Genomic DNA, 5040 nt, shown 5'->3' on the forward strand with positions numbered 1-5040 from the left:
TGTGTCTTCTTTGGAGAAATGTCTGTTTAGGTCTTCTGCTCACTTTTTGATTGTTTTTTTTTTTTCTTCTGGTTATTGAATTGTTTGAGCTGTTTGTATATTTTGGACATTAAGCCCTTGTTGATCACATCATTTGCAAGTGTTTCCTCCCATTCTGTAGGTTGTCTTCTTATTTTGTTTATGATCTCCTTTGCTATGCAAAAGCTTATAAGTTTGATTATGTCACATTTGTTTATTTTTGTTTTTATTTCTATTGCTTTGGGAGACTGAGCTAAGAAAACATTGGTACGATTTATGTCACAGAATGTTTTGCCTTTTGTCTCTTCTTGGAGTTTTATGGAGTCGTGTCTTATGTGTAAATCTTTAAGCCATCTTCCATTTACTTTTCTGTATGATGTGAGAAAGTGTTCTATCCTCATTGATTCACATGTGGCACTCCAGCTTTCCCAACATCACTTCCTAAAGAGACTGTCTTTTCTTCATTAAATATTCTTGCCTCCTTTGTCAAAGATTGATTGTTCACAGGTGTGTGAGTTTATTTTTGGTCTCTACCTTCTGACCCATTGATCCATGTGTCTGTTTTTGTGCCAATACCACACTGTTTTGACTGCTGTAACTTTGTAGTATTGTCTGAAGTTTGGGAGAGTTATGCCTCCTGCTTTGTTCTCTTTCCTCAGAATGGCTTTGGCAATTCTGAGTCTTTCATCAGTTCAGTCACTCAGTCATATCCGACTCTTTGCAACCTCATGGACTGCAGCACGCCAGGTTTCCCTGTCCATCACCAACTCCCGGAGCCTGCTCAAACTCATGTCCATCAAGTTGGTGAGGCCATTCAACCAGCTCACCCTCTGTCGTCCCTGTATCCTCCTGCAGTCTTTCTCAGCATCAGGGTCTTTTCAAATGAGTCAGCTCTTCCCATCAGGTGGCCAAAGTATTGGAGTTTCAGCTTCAACATCAGTCCTTCCAATGAACACCCAGGACTGATCTCCTTTAAGATGGACTGGTTGGATCTCCTTGCAGTCCAAGGGACTCTCAAGAGTCTTCTCCAACACCATGGTTCAAAAGCATCAGTTCTTCAGTGCTCAGATTTCTTTATAGTCCAACTCTCACATCCATACATAACTACTGGAAAAACCATAGCTTTGACTTTTGTTGGCAAGGTAATGTCTCTGCTTTTCAATATGCTGTTTATGTTGTTCATAACTTTTCTTCCAAGGAGCAAGCATCTTTTAATTTCATGGCTGCAGTCACCATCTGCAGTGATTTTGGAGCCCAAAAAAATAAAGTCTGACACTGTTTCCATTGTTTCCCCATCTATTTGTCTTGAAGTGATAGGACCAAATGCCATGATCTTAGTTTTCCGAATGTTGAGTTTTAAGCCAATTTTTTCACTCTCCTCTTTCACTTTCATCAAGAGGCCCTTTAGTTCTTCACTTTCTGCCATAAGGGCGGTGTCATCTGCATATCTGAGGTTATTGATATTTCTCCCAAAGTCTCGATTCCAGCTTGTGCTTCATCCAGCCTGGCATTTCTCATGATGTACTCTCCATATAAGTTAAATAAGCAGGGTGACAATAACAGCCTTGACATACTCCCTTCCCAATTTGGAACTAGTCTGTTGTTCCATGTCCAGTTCTAACTGTTGCTTCCTGACCTGCATACAGATTTCTCAAGAGGCAGGTCAGGTGGTCTGGTATTCCCATCTCTTTCAGAGTTTTCCACAGTTTGTTGCGATCCACACAGTCAAAGGCTTTGGCATCGTCAATAAAGCAGAAATAGATTTTTTCTGTAACTTTCTTGCTTTTTTGATGATTCAGTAGATGTTGGCAATTTGATCTCTGGTTCCTCTGCCCTTTCTAAATCCAGATTGAACATCAGGAAGTTCACAGTTCACGTATTGCTGAAGCCTGGCTTGGAGAATTTTGAGCATTACTTTACTAGCATGTGAGATGAGTGCAATTGTATGGTAGTTTGAGCATTCTTCGGCATTGCCTTTCTTTGGGATTGGAATGAAAACTGATCTTTTCCAGTCCTGTGGCCACTGCTGAGTTTTCCAAATTTGCTGGCATATTGAGTGCAGCACTTTCACAGCATCATCGTTCAGGATTTGAAATAGCTCAACTGGAATTCCATCACCTCCACTAGCTTTGTTCATAGTGATGCTTCCTAAGGCCCACTTGACGTCACATTCCAGGATGTCTGGCTCTAGGTGAGTGATCACACCATCGTGATTATCCGGGTCATGAAGATCTTTTTTGTACAGTTTTTCTGTGTATTCTCGCCACCTCTTCTTAATATCTTCTGCTTCTGTTCGGTCCATACCATTTCTGTCCTTTATCAAGCCCATCATTGCATGAAATGTTCCCTTGGTATCTCTAATTTTGTTGACAAGATCTCTAGTCTTTCCCATTCTATTGTTTCATCGTTCCATATAAATGTAGTCTTTCATGGTTCCATATAAACTTTAGGATTAGTTGTCTAGTTCTGTGAAAACTGTCATGAGTATTTCTATGGGACAATTTTGTCATTGATAGTATTGAATAAAAACATCAAGAAGCACTAATCTGTTGAGCACCAAAAATATGCAGAGTGTTGCCTTGGGAACCTGAGAGATAAAAGGAGTATGAGATGATACTTGTCTCCAAAGAACACGAAGTCTACTTGGAGGGGTAGACTCAGTCTTGAAAAGTTAAAGAGGCATGAGTTTATAAAATGATTATTTAACATTTCTTTGGTTACTCGTCACATGCTCTGTAACACAAAAGGACCCTACATCCCATTGAAGATCCATCTAAGCTCTCTATTAGATGGGCTGTCTTATGCAGGCTAAAGATAAGCAAAACCAAATAACAGCAGTACTGAGTGGTAAGGAGCTGGAGAGAGAAGATGCTCTGAGAGTGTGTGGACTGGGGACTGACTTGTCCGTCTCACCCAATCCCAGCCATTTACCCCTTAATCCCACTCATGGTCTCATGAGCTCTATAGAAAGAAGCACAGTGGAGTCCAAGGATAGGGGGCAATCTGGAGGTTCAAGTCCTCTTAGAGAGTTTCTCATTAAGAAGTCCTCATTAAGAAATAAATGTCCCCTGAAGAATGGATAGAATGGAGAAAAAAAAATCTTTTGAGATTAAGAGACAAGGGGAAGAGAGAGGCATATTCTAAGACTCACTAGTTATGCCAGTTGACTGGAGTGAAAGGTTTTGCAGACACAGAATGTGAGGAACAAGAGTTGTCATCAGTGTATGAAGGACCATGAATGCCCGTTCAAGACATTTTTTTCATATGCTGTCTGTTGTGGAAAGCAGCAGGGTGGGCTTGGCAGCAGATGTTTTTAAATAACACGCTACACCTAGACAGTGAAGGCATACCACTTAGCTACATTAGAATTTAAATGTTAGTTGGAAGTTGTTAATCACAGTGGTTTCTTCTGGAACCTGGGGCATACACAAAAGTTCCATTTTGAAGATCTATATTTAACTAGCTAAGCATCTTTTCCAGACTTTGGTCTTTGAGCGTTTAATCAGTTTTTGTTTATCCTGTTTGATGAGCCTGGTCTCACAGAGCCTTCGTTGGGGGCTTCCTAAACATGAGTGTCTTCAGAAGGGAGAGGAGCAGGGAGTCCACAGGCCGTCTCTTCAAGCATGCCCCTACCTCAAAGGGGTGTGGGGACTGCTGTACCATTACTGGTCCTTGGCACAAAACCACAGAAAGATGGACACGAGGCCTGTACATTTGTGTTTTCTCATGGCTAAAGGCAGTTACATCGGCAGTATCAAGTGACATTACTTTCACTAATCTTCCCAACCCAGATCTCCTGCACTGCAGGCAGATCCTTTACCGACTGAGCTACAAGGGAAGCCCACTAAAGATCAGGACAAAGTGATAAAAAAAAGTTTCCTTAGAGTGAGTCTGCTCTCTGTGACATTAAGGAATGGTGGAGAGGGAGGCTTTAGAGCAAGAGGATATATATATACAGACACACACATATATATGGCTGATTGGCATTGTTGTACAGGAGAAACCAACATAACAATTGTAAAGGAATTATCCTCCAATTAAAAATTTTAAAAATAAAGAATGGTGGAGAATAAGGAGAAATTTATTAGAGGATCAGGTGTAAGTTGGAGCCTACATTTCTAACACCTTTCTGTAGGTTAGTGAAGAGCATTTGGCTAATACTTGTTTGATAAAAACACGTATGTATAATAGTGCAAACTCATGCCAAGCACAGCGCCTGGGACATAGGAGATTCCTAATAAACTGTGTTGAATGACTGAATTAAGTAATCTATATAAAATAGTTGTGGAACAAGTATCAATAAGAGAAATCATTAATCATGCTTCTGCCTGTGGAGCGGTCTTTTATGTTTGCTTGCTTTTGTTTTAAATGGCTCAGAAATTTAGGGGGTGAGGAGAAGAAACACATAATGAAAAGAATTTACCTTTCAAAGGTAATCATCTTTATCATGTAAGTATATTTCTTCCATGGGCTTCCCTGGTGGCTCAGATGGTAAAGAATCTGCCTGCAATTCAGGAGACCTGGATTTGATCCCTGGGTCAGGAAGATCCCCTGGAAAAGGAAATGGCTACCCACTCCAGTATTCTTGCCTGGAGAATTCCATGGACAGAGGAGCCTGGTGGGCTACAGTCCATGGGGTAACAAAGAGTTGGACATGACTGAGTGACTAACACTTTCATGTTTCTTGTCATCTTCTTTTCTATGTACGTCTGTGTTCATGTATAAATTCCAATTTGCTTAAACCAAGTGCATAACTTGAAGAACAGAAGCATAAGTTAAATAATACTGTATAGATTTATGGGCTTCCCAGGAGGCACTAGTGGTAAAGAACTCACCTGTCAGTGCAGGAGATGTAAGAGACACGGGTTCAATCCCTTGTTTGGAAAGATCTCCTGGAGGAGGGCATGGCAATCCACTCCAGTATTCTTGCCTGGAGAATCCCGTGGACAGAGGAGCCTGGCGGGCTACGGTCCATGGGGTCGCAAAGAGTTTGACACTACTGGAGTGATTTAGCATGCACAG

The sequence above is a fragment of the Budorcas taxicolor genome, chromosome 4 (genome assembly GCF_023091745.1).
Source record: "Budorcas taxicolor isolate Tak-1 chromosome 4, Takin1.1, whole genome shotgun sequence".
NCBI classification, from domain to species: Eukaryota; Metazoa; Chordata; class Mammalia; order Artiodactyla; family Bovidae; genus Budorcas; species Budorcas taxicolor.